At 35.7% G+C, this 18,621-nt stretch overlaps 1 protein-coding gene and 2 long non-coding RNA genes across 4 annotated transcripts in view; 2 read left to right on the forward strand and 1 right to left on the reverse strand.

Annotated features, from left to right (window-relative positions):
- Nucleotides 1-18,621, forward strand: part of LOC105394983 (spondin-1) — a 47,971-nt gene that overhangs the window by 2,997 nt on the left and 26,353 nt on the right. The gene's annotated exons all lie outside the window — the stretch shown is intronic.
- On the reverse strand, nucleotides 2,732-5,623 carry LOC125490401. Its single transcript, XR_007267659.1, has 4 exons — nucleotides 5,440-5,623; nucleotides 4,970-5,103; nucleotides 4,479-4,538; nucleotides 2,732-4,140 (listed from the first exon to the last, which is right to left on the reverse strand). It is a non-coding gene; the product is annotated as an uncharacterized LOC125490401 (long non-coding RNA).
- LOC125490402 lies at nucleotides 3,337-14,156 on the forward strand. 2 transcript variants are annotated; one of them, XR_007267660.1, is made up of 5 exons: nucleotides 3,337-3,476; nucleotides 4,492-4,748; nucleotides 5,148-5,259; nucleotides 13,141-13,240; nucleotides 13,577-14,156. It is a non-coding gene; the product is annotated as an uncharacterized LOC125490402 (long non-coding RNA). The 2 variants fall into 2 exon arrangements; XR_007267661.1 differs by having other exon boundaries at nucleotides 4,492-4,613.

Raw genomic sequence — 18,621 nt, forward strand, 5'->3', positions numbered from 1 at the left:
ATTATCCATCCCACCGTAACCGTAAAAGAGGGTTGTTAAAAGTATTTAACGTGATTATCAGTGTATATGTCTATGAGTATGTATTTCTAAAAGGGATGACATTATTTGTGTAGGTATATTATGCACTGTCTTGATATTATGCACTCGTTTTTTCGCTCATTGTTATTATTGTGCAGGATAAGAATCCATCCGTAGACAGTAGTAGTCCGTGGTTTGAAAATCAAAATTCAATGCTGTATGACATGTATGTATGTGTGTATGGCCTTATATCTAATACTTCTTTGCCTTATTTTTACGACAGAGCAGCTCTGCAGGTTATCTGAATCTGAACATTACCGCAAGTACCAGTAGAACCTGCTATGAGGTTATCTTCTTTAACTCGGGAGTATGCAGTCTCTCCCTGCTCTATGAAACTTTCATTCGATAAGGAAAAGTTAAAAGGCATTATCCTCTTTTAATTCACGGTACTTAGGTGTGGGAGGAAACGGGTTTCAAATTATATAACGTATTATTATTATAGGCAGGATAAACCTACGTAGTATGAAACTGTTACCGTTTAAAGATATAAATTGTATCTGTTATATCGTTGAAATATGTACGTACCTACATCACCATAATAATTAACGTGGTCTTTTTTTTTCAGGTGATGTTATTAAACGTTGAATTAATTATGTTTTGACTTTCACCTTCACTTTCCAAAGGTTTTCACCATGAGTTTCAATTACAATCTAAAGTACTCAAGTGTTTCATTAGATTACAATAAAAGATTTAAAGCAACAGGAATGAAGCTATAGGCAGTAGTACTGTGAGAATAAAATGGCACCTCCAGCAGTAGAATCACCCAATCAGCGTTCGACCTTAGCTTTTATCGAAGCATTTTATAGACCATTAACTGCAGAATAGCCGAAAGAGATATGCAAATAAAGCAGCTCGGGATTTTATGAAGGTTTCATTCTAATTATTGGGATAAATGCGAATTGTAGTTTTATCGTTTTATTCGGTTCAGTGATTTTAGAATTGCAACTAAGAGTTATTGGTTTTGCGAATGAAACCTTAGGGATTATGCTCTGAATTCATAGTTTTTTTTGTTTTATAATGTTTGGTTTAGTCTTATTTATTTCCAATGTTTTGTTGCAACTGTAAACCAGTGAATATTAGCAAAACTAATATGTATCATGGCTAAACATTTCCAAATCAAGTTGGGAATGCTGTCATAAACCTTACTGATAAAAGCCTTTGTTTTTGTGCCCTTTTTACTGCAATAATTCATTATACATAAGTATGTTTCTAAATAAAATTACTGTATTTTAAAAGGTAATAATACATTATAATTTGTTTTGGTACAAATGCGTACTATTAGACCCTCTACGGCGTAGCTCGTAGCAAGTGCGTAGCAACTCGTAGCCCGTAGCACCCCGTAGCAGGTCTAGGTCTGTGAACCGCCGTGAACATAGCAGCAGAAGCAAATTTTTTGTATGAGTGAATTTGTTTTCATGATCATGAAGAAATAAGAAAAAGTAGCAAAATTCTGTTATCACTACATGCTAGGGGATGCTGCAATGAACCTTTATACATATTACACATTTAACAGTGTGCTCTAAATTAGTCAAAATGATTAATTATAAGGACACTCAATACGGCCAAATATTATTCATGATTATGAAGAAATAAGAAAAAGTAGCAAAATTCTGTTATCACTACATGCTAGGGGATGCTGCAATTAACTTACTAACTACTATTACACCATTCAGAGTGCTCCGGCAGATTAATTACATTACAAGTTAATGTCACTCATTAAAAAAAAAATTACAACTAAATCTACCCACATGAGTGTGTAAATAACGGATAGACGATGGTAAATACATTATAAATCTATATATGTCATCTTTGTGTTTGCTCAATTGACTTCAAAATAATCAATCAAAGAGAAAGCGCCTGAATACATTGTACAGCAAATTGCGCAAAGAAGCCGTAAATTTATCGTGGTGTAATTAATCTCTCGGAGCACGTTGGTAAATGTGATATATGTCTATAAGTTCATTGAAATATTCTCTAGCATCTAGTGCTAACAGAATTTGGGTAGATTTGCTTGTTCTTCAAAATCATGAAAAAATTGTCGCTCATATTTGCGGTTATGTCGCTATATAATGTAATTGTGACGTAATTAATCTCTCGGAGCACGTTAGTAAATGTGTTGTATGTCTATAAGTTCATTGAAGTATTCTCTAGCATGTAGTGCTAACAGTATCCCGCCACAATGGGTTATTTCTTCATAATCATGAAAAAATAGTCGCCCATATAGGAAAATATTATGTTATGTTAATCAAGTTAAAACTTGATAAGAACTAAATCTACCACTCATCGAGTGTATGTAATGGATAGACGATGGTATATAGATCGTAGCAATAACTACTTTATGTACGTATATGGTCAAGGGACTTCAAAATAATGAAAAGTGTAAGCATCTGAAATATGTATTAAGTAAGTTGTCGGCTAGGGAAGAAATTGAAGGAATTTTTCACTAAAACAATTATCAGCACCTCAGCCCAGTTGGTTACAGCCTCGAACTAGATCCCTGTGGTCTGTGGATCGAATCTAACTAAAGCAACTAAAGATCTTTTTTCTTTTTTTATTTTAATGATGGTTACTTTTAAAAATACATACAGTAATGAATGTAACCAGTTATATTACAGACTTATTTTGGGTTCTTAATATGTAGGTAAATAAAAGATGCCAAGACAAATTTATTTTATTTTAAGTATACAAATCCACATTAGAAACTACATCAACACAATCATGTTAAATTATTTTATATTGTTATAAGTAGGTATGATTAAAATCACAATGATATTTCTAAATTTATTATTTATCAATCAGAATATGGATACAAGTAACAGTTAAAATCGATAGCTTGAATTATATCATAGCTCTTTTAAGTAAGAGCATACTTTATTAAATAAAACAGAATAAAATGTGATCTACTAATAAACCTAAACTTAAATAGAACCTATAAATATTAAAATATATATAAATAATATAATTGTTACGTTCACTTCACTCTCACTGCACTAACTCATTGTTACTACTACTCGACAACAGGTGTCGCTATTATTACCGCTACTCGGCAACAGATGGCGCCATGTGTCCAAAGAGTTAAAATAAATACAGCTGTTTTCATTTTTATAAACATACGTATTCTTTAGGGTTTTAATTTCTGTCTTGTTAAATATTCTGCTAATTCAATTATTAAACTACAATATTGGAAATAATTAGTGCGCATGGCATTAATGAAGGTCAATGCGCATAGTCAAAACATTGCGCATTCGCATTCGAGTCGATCGACCTGCGAACGGAACGGAACTGTCAGTGCTAACAAGAGCCTCTTCGTTTCGTTGTGCTGTTTTTGGTGCTGAGTGTTTGTAAAAAGTTACTAGCTTTTGGTTTTGTTTTGGTGCTTGTGTACAATAGAATTACAGGTAAGTCAATACAAAACTTAATAGATAATATCCAATTTTTACATAGCATTGATAAGATCTTTGTAATTTCCCCCGGTTTAATTTTTGAGAAATGCCACATCAGTTTCGGCTATTGTGGTTATAAACAGTCATTCCCTTTCTTATATGACTGTGTCTGAATATGTAGGACTTGAGATATGTGTAGGAATTTGTTTACCTACGTTGTAAATGCTCCATCAATTCTGACTGTCCCTTTTAATTCCGTGCCTTATCATTAGCAAGCAATTTGTTCACCAACTATAAATACAGGCTACTCCCACTATTGTACCCATAGGTAGAAATACATTATAACAATAACATGCAATGATAAAAGATAGATAAATTATTTTTCATTATTACTTGCCTTATCTGGTAACCTGTATGATATATTTTGTTGATTATGTTTCTACCATTTCTTTTGGGATAGGTGTTGGTTTGTTTTATTTAACATGCTCTCGGTTTTATTTTCTAGTAACTGTTAAAATAAAACTTAGAGCTAAAAAGTTTTCTGGTAGTGATTCTAGGATTTTTAAAAAGTTGCCTATCCAGGTTGTCTGTTGATCAAAATCCATTTAGTAGTTTTGTCGTCACATTCGCTGGGTACTTCGACATGTCGATGTTGCATCGTCATCTTCACCCAGGTGATCTGTTGGCAAGAAACGATACATTAATAAATAGGCGTGCCAAATAAATAACATTGCTGTGTGAACTAAAAACTATAAAAGTTTCAGTTTCTCGCATACAAAGTGGCGCCTCTAGCGGAAACTATCATGAAACTTTTGACAGATAATCTATGCAGGTGACAGAAGAAAACAAAAAAATTTTCGTTTACGTAAATTGCAAAACCCGTACTAGAGGCCCTGATACAGGATGTGCTGCACCATGATTTTATTTATTTGGCTTTCCTATGCATTATGCTGGTCTTCAGTTTCAATATCATTTAAATGACTTTATTGTTTTAAAATAATGTATTTCTACACTTACCTTCTCATTATAGAGGCATGGCCCGGGGGCAGCGGCGGTATTCCCGAAAAAATAGGAAAGCTGAAATTTAGAAGAAAAAAAATATTAAATAAAGATATAAGAAGAGATGTAAGAAGGCAAGCTGACAATGGGATGGTATGTCTGCAAAGCCAATCATAAAGAACCAAATAAACTGCTTATGGGCTTATGGTTATATTAAACCGATTGCATGTATCTATATACTCTAAGCATGTATCATATTTGTTTTCTCAGCCTCACACTTTAACTCAGGTAAGTTCTGAAGCACATTTACTGATTCTACACTATGTTTGAATTCAGTTTCATGAAATTGATTATTCAGTAGACTGTGAGGATCTACACCTCTTGACAGACAGTCAGCTGGATTTAATTCAGTAGGAATATAGTTCCCTTTTTCAGGTACCTGCTCACATTCCCAGAACATATCTATTTTCCTATTTAAAGACTCTGTTGAGACAGCCTCAGATACTGACTTGCAAAAGTTACTTGGTAGTGATGAACATCCCTCGCTGTTCAATGGTGCAGTGCCAGCAACAATGTAGCCGAACTGAGTGTTGTGTAGAAACAGCTGACCTGGTATCACTGGCAGTCTCTCACGCAGTAGGATCTGAAACATGATGTCACACCCAAGTAAAATATCTATATTTCTAGGTTCGCTGAAGCATCGGCAAGCTGAATGTGAGATGGTATGTTGATGTCCTGTACATTGACACGGAAATGAGGCATTGAAGATGTTATGTTGGGGACAATGCATGATAGAACAGTGAGTTCATAATCACTGTTGGCTGACTGGATAGCAAATCCAAAGTTTGAAATGTGATGAATTGATGATTAGAGATGAGAAAGCGTTTAAACTGAATAATGGTTAATTGATAAAGGATAATATGAAATATTATAATCATTATATCAAGATTTATAGTCATCAACAAAAACTAGGAAATACCTGGATCCTCCAATCTCCATTGGCCCACAGACATCGGCATGTTTATTACATCCAGGGGTCCACTGCTCCTTGCACCGTTGTGACCAAATGGCAGACGAGACTGCTTTCCTTCACAGAATACAGGCATAATAATAAGGCATTAGTTTTCTTCACTTGCTGCCAACTGATGATCTGCTTCGTCGCCATCTTGCCGCTATGATGGCATTTTTATGGCAATCTGTCGGGTGTGCCAACAATTTCTGCCAGTATCATGTAATGACATTGCATGTGTATTTATTTATATTGTAAATATTGATACCCCTGTTCTTGAAAACTTTACGAAATGTTATATTTAAGCTGTGAATTTTATTCTTAGCAGTGCTGCAAACCTTATATTGTTGACTGTGCTACTCTCTGCTCAAAAAAGCACTTCCTAGCTCGGTACTATTGTAGTTTACTGCAAGATCTATCAACTTTGTCTTCACTACGTCATAATGTACTCTGTAACTACGTCACCCGTAATGGTGATTCCCGAATTTTCTATTACCATTATCATAGGGAAGTATTTTTTGGCAAACCCGCTAGTATTAGGCATCCAATCCACTCGTCATCCACTTTAAAACCTGTTCCAGACAATTTCTACGCCGCGCCGTTTCCATTATTAGATTAGCGTCACATAACTAATTCATAATTAATAAATAAGGTTGTCTGGTAGAGATTGCTATAAGCAATAAGGCCGCCTTTTTAATCTGTTTTTATTTTTAAGTTTAATTTTGTATGTTGATCTATTTTGGTGCAAATAAAGGGTATTGTATTGTATTGTATAATTCGTCATTGACTCGCTGGTGTCCAGACGAATTGATTTCAGGTTTCGCAATAAAGTTATTCTTCGAGAGAATCCGGAATCGTCGAACATAGTTCTCGACATCAGAACCATTAGGGCCGATGTAAAATTTTTGCGAAAATCACTTTTTTAAAGATCCTTCTTTCTTTTAGTCTAACACACGTATCTCTATCTCTTTTTGTTCAAAACTTCATTTTCCTAAAAGTGGTCGCATATCCACAGTACACTGGAACCATACGGACTTTTTATAATTTCAGACGTTATGGCTGTACAAATATGAAAATAATGTTATTTTATATACGGTCGGTTGTAAACAACAGTTCAAAAATACCTGCAAATAGTTCGTCCCATATCAATAACGTACCCTTTTGTCCAACTAAATATTACTTATATGCGGTCAAATTTTCACGTCAGACCTTATGGTTCGAAACACATTCAGTTAAGTTCATACAACCCCGAACGGCCCTCAGAGTCAGGTTCTGCTGTAGCTGGAGCTTCTTGCAGTTGGTCATCGAGCATAGTGCGTACCACGCCGGAGCAGCGTAGGTAATACGGAAACGCATGTATGTTTTAAAGATCCTCAGCTTCTTGCGCAGGGGGAGTCGGGAAGCCAACATGGGACAGAGCATAGCCCGTGCGGCCTTCGCCTAGTAGACTGAGTTGACCGCTTGCACACTCATGGTGAGCGTGCGCTCGATCGCCACCCCCAGGTACTTGACTTAGACGAAATGACTTCGGAGTTGCAGCTTCTTAGCCAGGTGCGGCGGACAACATCTCGGTGCCCACGTTGCCCACCACTTTTCCAGCCATTCCGGCAGGTGATCCAGTTTTGATACGGCCAGGTTTTCGCCGCCTTCTTGTTTTCCGAGTTTCGCATTAAAGTCTCCCATCACCACCGTGAAATTAGTAGTGAACTTACGCAGGGCAGACGATACGTCTTCATACGCAAGTTCGACCTCATCATCGGTGTGCTTAGATGTGGGTGCGTAAACCTGTATGACCTTCATTGAGTATCGTTTAGATATTCTCAGGATGAGGTACGCAACCCGTGTCGACACACTTCCGATTTCAACGATGTTGTTGACGAGGGACTTGTTGACGATGAACCCGACACCCCCCTGGGACAGTTGGTCGCCCTCCCGGTGGTACAGCACGTTTCCGGACTGGAGAATTTCCGTATCCTCTCCCTCTCGTCGGACTTCGGATAACCCTATAATGTCCCATTTTAATTTGCTGATTACCTCTTCCAGCTCCTCTATCTTCACGTCTTCCCTCAGTGTCCGTGCGTTATATGTTGCCAGGTGCAAGGGTCGGTTGGGCTGGTAGCCGACTCTCTGCCGGAGATTCTTCGCACCCCCTGCCCCGCCGTTACCGTAACCGCTACCGGAGTCCGGGATAGCGGGGCTGCCGGAGACTGGGGGCCGGGGCTTTGTTTGTTCCATCATAAGGAGGTGTGTTTGCCATAATCACCGCGCTTGGCAGGCGTGTTGGTGATTCTCCTTTTTTACGGCGGGAGATCGCCGCCTCTGCTAGGAGAGGAGGTCGGGTCGATTTACCGCCGCCCGACATTCGGCGTTGTCACTCGTTAGTTAGCACCACCCAGGGGACACGTGTAGGGTAACTAGGGTTTGTACCTACGGACGGACGTGAGCGACAAGCCCCCCTATGTAGACATACACAAGCCAAAATTCAACTTGAATACTATTTTCCCCGAACCATACAGTCTGTTGTTATAATAGGTATACGCATTTTTTAAAGTTAATTTTATTTTCTTGACCAAAAGGTCCGATGTTAACAAAAGCCTTGCCTTTTAGTCTAAAATCTATACAGCCGTAAAGTCTTTTATTGACGTGAGCCTCTAAGTTACTATTTATATTTATAGTCGAAAAATGGGGCTGATATCCATACTCAAAGATACAAAACTAGATTTTTTCGCTAATATTGCATAAATATTGTCTTCAAATGAAACGATTTTGTATTTTCATTAACTAGCCGAGCGAAATAATGTAGGTATTTCGACTCCAAAACAAACATCTTTGTTTGTTTTAACGGTGGTAAAAGTTTATTTTGGCTCTACTGAAAAGTTTCAAAAATGGACATCGGCCCTCTTAGTTCTGATGTCAAGAGTTTGTAGTTTCTTCCACAAATCCTTCCCTTCGTACTCGTAGCACTTTTGATGTGGATATACAATGACGGGTCGATCATTAAAATTAACTTGGCGTTGGTGTAGGTATAGGTACAATGTACAATGGGGGTCGCTAAACATATCACTTTGGACTTATTTCGTTCGTTAAATAAATAGATCACCAATCGCATCACAAGATTTCTTATATATTATATACCTATGAATATGGTCACTACAAGCGGCAAGCTTATGTTGAGTTAAGGTTTTTTCATTACTTAAAATAGGAGAACCCTTTAGTAGGTAGAAACAGAAAAAAGAAACCGACTTTTTTACGTTTGGGAGACTTGGCATTTTTTACAAGTTAGGTATGTTTTTGTTTTGATGGCATTATGCTTTGTCCCGCTCATACTCTGTGGCCGTCTCTTTTTAACTCGGTTACCGCGCTATCGTTGTGTAAGTGAGCCTGACTATGTGTGCGTGGGCTGCGTGGCTATCGCGCGCCGCCGCCGCCGCCGCCACCACCGCGCCGCGCCGCCGCGCAGACAATGTATTTTGCCGAAATACCTACCTACCTACTTTGTAGTTGGTCTGAGCTTCCTACCTATTTGATTTCGAGAAATTTGACAGTAAGAGAGTGAAAAGTAATATATGTTTGATTTTGTTTTAATTATAATATGACCTACGTAAGTACCGAAGTTCAGCAATTTCGTGAAAAAATATTCAGCTCATCCCTACTTTCAATAGTACTCACATACCTACCTACCTGTAAATTAATAGGTTCCTTCATTAACATACCTACTTAACTAGAATAGAACCGTAAGTATTTATTTCAAAGTAGGTCATTATGTATGTCGTTGATAACTCTTTTCACCGTAAGCAGACTGTCAAAAAGCAAATTTTGATACTATTCGCATTATGTAAGTCCGGTTGATTGCCAATAATGACGTCATCATGGGTATAGACTTCAATCCCCACCGGCCGCCATCTTGTTAAAATTATATATATTATGCGAATATTTCATCGAAACCCGAGATTGGTATTTTGTATTGGATAGTTGGAATCATAAGTACAAATTTGGGTGGCCCAACTGTCTTGTCTTGGGCAACTAGTAAACAGTAGCTTTTAAATAAAGAATTAAATTGCTCATATTATGTCCAAATGTGAATTTTATGAGACTAAACCCAGAATTCATAAGTATATAGTGGCTCGTGCATTCGTAATGTGAAATTTGAAACGATTTTCTCCTAGCTTAGCGCGAGACTATTATTATTCTAAGGGAATTTTCTATGAAAATTATGAACATAATAAAACTTTTTTCTATTTAGGTAATGCATTCATATGTGAATTTGAAATTAATATAGGTAAGTAGTTAGTTAATTATGCACTTATGTGGTACTTCATAAAAATATATCTCGGTAGTCTCGGTACCCAAGTGCATCATGGAATCTATCATCATTCATCATAATATTCATAGTCCATAGCTGGATTTATGTCTCCTTATAGGAGCGGAATAAAATGTTGTCCTTCATCTTCCTTTAGGTACCGGTCACCTACCTATATGTCGGAAATCCAGCTAGTCTACGTGATCAAGACAACTACTTATATGTTTTTAGATAATTTAGTTTACATGTAAGTACTTGCTATACAGTGAAGGTAATATCTATGGACAACATTTCAAAAAACCTAAGCGTGATTAGCGTGATTTTTCATTACAGTTTTATTATAAGTACCCTCAAATTCAATGTGTGCAGTTCATTTTTATTTGTCACCGTTTAATATCATCGCAAAGCAACCGCATGCAACTCACTCATATTATTATATACTAACCTACCTACCTACTGACCGGTGACGATCACGGTAAAATATGAACGCACGTACAAGGTTGCGTCGTCAGGACAAGTATTTCGGCTCTGACATAGTTCAAACAAATTATGACAGATGACAGTTATTTTGCTTGTATGAAGAAGGTTTGAGTAAAATGTTCTGTAGGGCGTATCCTTTCTTTTGAAATCATTGGTTTTAGCTGAAAAGTTTCACCGAATAGTAGGTATTATAGGAGATGTCATTTTTCGGTTAAACAATTTCACATGCTGTGCTGTCGAAAAAGCATTCTATCGTTACCTTAATCGACTTTAGATTTGAATATGTCATTTTAAAGCTTATAAATTAAATATGTTTTTAAGCTGTAGTGCCTGAAAAATTTTCAGATAAAATTCTTTTTTAATTTAGCATTTTTGTTTTCACCTTTCGCTACATTTTCTTAATGTTTCAACTATTTTGAAGCACTTTGTCTTAATTAAGTTGAATATTCCGCATTTAATGATTATAATTAGTTGGCTAAGGTGTCACCAATGCAAAACAATAAAAAAAGTATTAAAAAAATGGTTAGTTTTTTTAAATATTTTGCTTTTAAACATACATTTTGGCAAAAACCTAAAAAAACTTAAAACTTAAATAACTCAGAAATGGTTGACTTTCGGATAATGCATTATGAGGTTCAATCGACTGGAAATGCCTTCGTCTATAACCCATTTGAAGGAATACATCGACTTACCAATCACCCTGTATAATAAATGTCCCAGAGCATGCCCCGGCCTACATAGCTGAAAAATTTTGGGGTATATTATATTTATTTTAAAATAGTAATATATTATGAATTCAATAATGCTTGACTTTAATGCTTAGTAAAAATATTATTTCATGATAAGTATTTTTTTATCATCAGAAATATCAATGTCACACTTTTTTGTCATTTGAAAATGACCCATTTGTTGGTTGGCACGTAAACAAAGTTTATGTCACTTGTCAGTTGTCAGTGTCATTAATGTTTTTTTTTCGAGACTAAGGCAAAGGACTAAAATCGAAATTGAGCCTAAAATGCCTACGTCACTTCCGGTTTTAAAATAATAAAGTTTAAAGTTAAATATAACATGGAAAAATAAATGTACATGAAAAATAAAAAAATATAAGTCCTCTAATTTTTTGCAAACTTTCCGAATAGCTAATAAAAATATAGGGTAAAAAATGAAATGTTGTCCATTGAAATAAAATAATAACACAATTATTGATTGTGTGTTATACTTATTTATCAATTCATTATGACTGACAAGATATTTATCAACTATCTACCTACACACAAAATCAACACATCCGCAGTGAATTAACTATGATCAACACATAACTGTCAGCGGTCAACATTTATTATTTTCAACATTTATTCGCCATTTCTAACTAAATAATGCGGCAAATTAAAAAGCCCTAATGTCAGTACTTGTAGTTTGAAGTGAAATGAAGTTGTCATTTAGTCGGCTAACCAAATCACAGAATTTTTTCATAAAAATTTTTCAACCTCTAGTCTAGTGTATCGATAAATCTCATACCTATTATTCGTTTAGTGATCATGACCGAGATAGCCGATGCCAAAAAATGGTTAGAAACCCATCATAGATTTATACGGTTAGTAATCGCGAATCTTTGACACCCGAGTTACATAATGGCCCGGCTGTTACCTATTATTCGTTTAGTGATCATGACCGAGTTAGCCGATACCAAAAGACGGTTAGAAATCCATCATAGATTTATACGGCAAGTATTCGAGAATAGTTGACACCCGAGTTAGATAATGTGGGTGCAGGCATAGGCACGTTGAAATGAAATCTCATCATAAAAATTGCCATGCGTAAAAAATCAATATCTACCATTAATTTTATCGCATTTTATGATTATAAAAGCAGTTCTTTACGAATCATTGGGTTTTATTTTTATTGATAAATAGGTACGAGAATTTTATCGATATTATAATAAATAAATGAAAATTTCAATAAACCAATTTATTCCAACAACTTATTTTGTGGGATTTAAAATCGATATTAATCTTATCAAGTATCGAGGAACGACTTTTTTATTCAACGTTGAAGAAAAAAACCATGTATGTGTGTAAGTCTTGTCACTTTTGACAGTTACTATTTTCTTTTTTCTGTTGAAAACTTTAGCCGAAATTGTCTGAACTGTTTGAACTGAAAAAGTCTCAAGAAGTTTCTTTTAAGTATCCAAAGTAAGAAAAATGTTGAGGATAAGTTGGGTCCATAAAGTGACGAACGAAGAAGTTCTGCGACGCGTCGGAAGATCCCGAGAACTCACCTTGACCATAAAACTGAAGAAGACAAGCTATCTTGGACATGTGCTCAGACACGATCGATACAGACTTCTTCAGGTCATTGTGATGGGCAAGGTAGAGGGGAAAAGACGTGTGGGCAGAAGGAGAAAGTCGTGGCTCCGTAACGTAAGAGAATGGACGGGAGTGGCCAGCGTAGAACAGCTGATGCGCTTGGCGAAGAATAGAGAGGAGTATGCAGAGCTGACTGCCAACCTCCAGTAGTGGAGAGGCACTAAAAGAAGAAGAAGATCCAAAGTAAGTATCAATATACCTAGATGGTTTGAATATAAAGATTGCAATACTCAGAAGGTATTGTACCTAATATGAAATTTATTTACTTATGTCGAATTGATTTAGAATTACTACTGACAAAGCTATTTATGGCATTATACACAAGGCACATAACCTATTTCTCTACCGCGAGCCGCACGCACCCACCCATTCACACGCTGATTTGTCCGCGGACTTGTCGCCAGCGACAAATCCGCTGGATTGGTACGCCCGTGAATGGGAGCCTTTAGAAAGTTGTTAAAGCGGGCTGCTTTCTATGACTATTAATGATAGGGTAATAATTTGGTGCTACCCTTTTAATTACAGGGTGCTTCCCCTTGGTGACGAAAATGCCGCACCGCCACTGTGACTAATGCTGATGCTGTTGCTACAAATAGTGCTTTGCCCGACGGAATTGAAATTATGTGTAAGTGTGTATAATTATTAATGAATAAAAGTGTTATAGGCACTGGATAGATATAAGCCTTAGTATAGATAACAAAAAACTTTATTCATTTTTGCCTTATTCAGATTCTACTGAGAATGAAAAGAGCTGCAGCCCTACTCCCACTCCAGTCAAAAAAAGGGCGCCATGAGTATTAAAAATACAAATTATACATACCCTCTATGAGGGGCCTATGTCCAGCAGTGGATGAATATTGGCTGATGATGATGATACATACCCCTATATTCATAGAAATTAAAAAGTACATTATAGAATACCTATATAGTTACATCCATTAAACATCTTTCAAAATTTCAGGAACTCCCAGCGCAGAGGCTGAAGCCAAAGGAGACATGATGGTTTTGCAGCGCGAGCAGATACAATGCGATAGCAAGAAGGCGGACACCATGGAAATGGTAGCTGCAGCAAGAAATACACAAACTGCTGTAAATTAGGCCCATAATGCCAGATGAATGGCATTCATAGAAGCAGGACTTGAGTTGTGGAAAAATGTAGATAGTATTCCTAATCGTAATTCATTAATGAATCCTACTTAATATAACAAAAACATGTCTTTAAATGCATCAACATGGTACCTAAGTTATATACTTTTTTCTAGGCTCTTGAGAAAAAGGAGGAATAGTTCTAATTATGTAATAACTTGATTGTTACTGAATGATTATGAGAATACTCAAAGACTTATATGGGAAATAAGGCTTTTATCATTAATATTATTAGTTTTATTAAAGCTTTGTTGTTTTCCAAGATGATTTAGTCAGCAGTGGATATCTGACTTTAGAAAACATATACTTAGGTAATTTGGTTATTCTAGGAAAGAGACTTAAATAAACAAACTGTGATTAATTTGTTGTTTAAATAAATATAAAGTGAATGTGTATAAAATGTGTTTAATTTAACAACTTACAATTTGAGGGATGTTGAAGGAATGTGCAAGTATATGTTTGCTTTCGATTCATCATGCAATACACCCTTATATCTCTGACTACACTTAGGGTGGGTTGCACGTCAACTCAAATCCCTTGAAGATTGGTCTCTCTCGTCGAGAAGTAAATATCTCTAAATACACCATTTAAGATACCAGTAACGCCATCTGTTGGTCAGTAGCGTGCAACAACACTCATCGCAATAAAATAAAAATAATTTAATATGCTGATGTAGTTTCTAATGTGGATTTGAACAATATAAATACATTTTGTCTCGGTAACTTTTATTTACATACACTCATAAATAAAATTATTTTAACTAGCTACTGGATCAATATATAATACTTAAATGTAATTATTATTTCAAAGTAAGTTGTCATTCGGTATAGTTGATTTATGATGTTTATTGATACACTTAGTAGTTCATAGCATCATGATGCGTCATCAATTCATAATCAAATACGTAGGTTAGGCCTAATGCTAATTATCATTGCGTCTGCGTCATTTTACACATAATATGTATTAAAGAGTACAAGATAGTTAATTAAAATGTATATAGATGGCGCTTTTATGAGATGTGTCACCTATAAGTTATACTTAATATATAATTATGTTTGTACACACCCAGCTTGCTGATTTTTATTCTTATCAAGGTTTAACTTTATTTACAAAACATAATATTTTCCTATCTGCACCCATTAGCAAAATTAAATTTAATGTTGAGCAGTTTAACATGTCGAACATCCATCAAAAACATTAAACGTTAAATCCCAAAACACTGCACACTATCAAAATAAAATAAAAGAAGAAAAACGCTTTACACTATCAAAATAAATAAAATACAAAAAGAAAAACGCTTCACACTAATAACATAAAACAAAAGAAAGTTCCGCGGTGTGTCGCGAACCAACGACTGTTAAGGACAAACGTATAGATCTCTTAACCAACTAGACCACGGTACTGATAATTGATTCAGTGAAAAACTCCTTCACATTCTTTCCTACCCTGACTATTTTTCAGTTACTTACAATTTAATTCATTATTTTGAAGTCCCTTGACCATGTACGTATGTAAAGTAGTTATTGCTACGATCTATATACCATCGTCTATCCATTACATACACTCGGTGAGTGGTAGATTTAGTTCTTATCAAGTTTTAACTTGATTAACATAAAATTTTCCTATATGGGCGACTATTTTTTCATAATTATTAAGAAAAATACCAATTCTACACGATACGCTTAGCACTACATGATAGAGGACACTGCAATGAACTTGTGGGCATACAAAACATTTAACAGCGTGCTCCCGGAGATTAATTACATTACAATAACTTCGGCGTTATTAAAATCGCTGCCAGCCAGCAGCGATTTTGGATGACATGACGTCATCGTCACACACCCGCGCCTTAGGACACGCAGCTAGCAGTTTAGCAAAACTGGTAACTGCTGCTAGTTGCACTTTATAAGGCGCACGCCACGCCGTAAAGTAATTGTGACGTAATTAATCTCCCGGAGCACGTTGGTAAATGTGATATATGTCTATAAGTTCATTGATATATTCTCTAGCATGTAGTGCTAACAGAATTCTGCTACAATTGCCTTTTTTTAAAACATATTCGGCCATACAAAAATTGCTGCTAGTTTCTGCTGCTATATTCACAGACCTGGTCTGTGAATATAGCAGCAGAAACTAGCAGCAATTTTTGTTGCTGCACTTTTGTTAGCTGCACTTTATAAGGCGCACGCCACGCCGTAAAGTAATTGTGACGTAATTAATCTCCCGGAGCACGTTGGTAAATGTGATATATGTCTATAAGTTCATTGATATATTCTCTAGCATGTAGTGCTAACAGAATTCTGCTACAATTGCCTTTTTTTAAAACATATTCGGCCATACAAAAATTGCTGCTAGTTTCTGCTGCTATATTCACAGACCTGCTACCGCCGTGAACATAGCAGCAGAAGCAAATTTTTTGTATGAGTGAATTTGTTTTCATGATCATGAAGAAATAAGAAAAAGTAGCAAAATTCTGTTATCACTACATGCTAGGGGATGCTGCAATGAACCTATATACATATTACACATTTAACAGTGTGCTCGAAATTAGTCAAAATTATTAATTATAAGGACACTCAATACGGCCAAATATTATTCATGATTATGAAGAAATAAGAAAAAGTAGCAAAATTCTGTTATCACTACATGCTAGGGGATGCTGCAATTAACTTACTAACTACTATTACACCATTCAGAGTGCTCCGGCAGATTAATTACATTACAAGTTAATGTCACTCATTAAAAAAAAAATTACAACTAAATCTACCCACATGAGTGTGTAAATAACGGATAGACGATGGTAAATACATTATAAATCTATATATGTCATCTTTGTGTTTGCTCAATTGACTTCAAAATAATCAATCAAAGAGAAAGCGCCTGAATACATTGTACAGCAAATTGCGCAAAGAAGCCGTAAATTTATCGTGGTGTAAATAATCTCTCGGAGCACGTTGGTAAATGTGATATATGTCTATAAGTTCATTGAAATATTCTCTAGCATCTAGTGCTAACAGAATTTGGGTAGATTTGCTTGTTCTTCAAAATCATGAAAAAATTGTCGCTCATATTTGCGGTTATGTCGCTATATAATGTAATTGTGACGTAATTAATCTCTCGGAGCACGTTAGTAAATGTGTTGTATGTCTATAAGTTCATTGAAGTATTCTCTAGCATGTAGTGCTAACAGTATCCCGCCACAATGGGTTATTTCTTCATAATCATGAAAAAATAGTCGCCCATATAGGAAAATATTATGTTATGTTAATCAAGTTAAAACTTGATAAGAACTAAATCTACCACTCATCGAGTGTATGTAATGGATAGACGATGGTATATAGATCGTAGCAATAACTACTTTATGTACGTATATGGTCAAGGGACTTCAAAATAATGAAAAGTGTAAGCATCTGAAATATGTATTAAGTAAGTTGTCGGCTAGGGAAGAAAGTGAAGGAATTTTTCACTAAAACAACAATCAGCACCTCAGCCCAGTTGGTTACGGCCTCGAACTAAATCCCTGTGGTCTGTGGATCGAATCTAACTAAAGCAACTAAAGATCTTTTTTCTTTTTTTTATTTTAATGATGGTTACTTTTAAAAATACATACAGTAATGAATGTAACCAGTTATATTACAGACTTATTTTGGGTTCTTAATATGTAGGTAAATAAAAGATGCCAAGACAAATTTATTTTATTTTAAGTATACAAATCCACATTAGAAACTACATCAACACAATCATGTTAAATTATTTTATATTGTTATAAGTAGGTATGATTAAAATCACAATGATATTTCTAAATTTATTATTTATCAATCAGAATATGGATACAAGTAACAGTTAAAATCGATAGCTTGAATTATATCATAGCTCTTTTAAGTAAGAGCATACTTTATTAAATAAAACAGAATAAAATGTGATCTACTAATAAACCTAAACTTAAATAGAACCTATAAATATTAAAATATATATAAATAATATAATTGTTACGTTCACTTCACTCTCACTGCACTAACTCATTGTTACTACTACTCGACAACAGGTGTCGCTATTGGTTCTACCTTTTTTGGCATAAGATTTTTTTGCCTAATCTCGTATTGCATAGTAACGTTTGGTCAAAGTCTCGTTACGCCGAAAATCGTATGGCATAAATCTCGTTTAGTAAAAAGTTATTTCGCATAACATTGTTTAGCCTAATAATGGTATGGCCAAATCTTGAATAGCCTAATAATGCTATGGCATAGGTTTATATTATACAAAGTAATAATATTCGTTTGGCTTTAACTTTGACGGAGCGTCTGCCTACATAGCGCAAACTGGTGCCTTGTATTGTTTCCGCTGTTTGGAAAACGCTCCGCTCCGCTTCGCTGCGCTCCGCTTTGGTTTTGATGAACATGTGCACCTAACACGCTCCTCCTCGCTTTGCTCGTCGTCGCATCTATTTTTAGGTTTCGATCTCATGGGGTTTGTAATAATTATATTGGTCGTTAACTTTCGATTTTTTGATCATACAATATCGTGATTTTCGGGATGTAGGAGAAAAATACCACAATTTGTACATTTACTACATACTTAATATATTATTTATTAAGTTGACGACCGAATGGCGTAGTGGTTAGTGACCCTGACTACTGAGCCGATGGTCCCGGGTTCGATTCCCGGCTGGGGCAGATATTTGTTTAAACACAGATATTTGTTCTCGGGTCTTGGATGTGCCCGTAAAATGGCAATAGGCTCGCCCCCTATTACATTGGGACTAACATAACACTCTGGCGAAAAGTGGGTGCAGCAATGCACCTCTGCCTACCCCGCAAGGGAGTACATTAGTACAAGGCGTGAGTGCGTGTGTGTGTGTGT

This window comes from Plutella xylostella, chromosome 23 (assembly GCF_932276165.1).
Source record: "Plutella xylostella chromosome 23, ilPluXylo3.1, whole genome shotgun sequence".
NCBI lineage: Eukaryota > Metazoa > Arthropoda > Insecta > Lepidoptera > Plutellidae > Plutella > Plutella xylostella.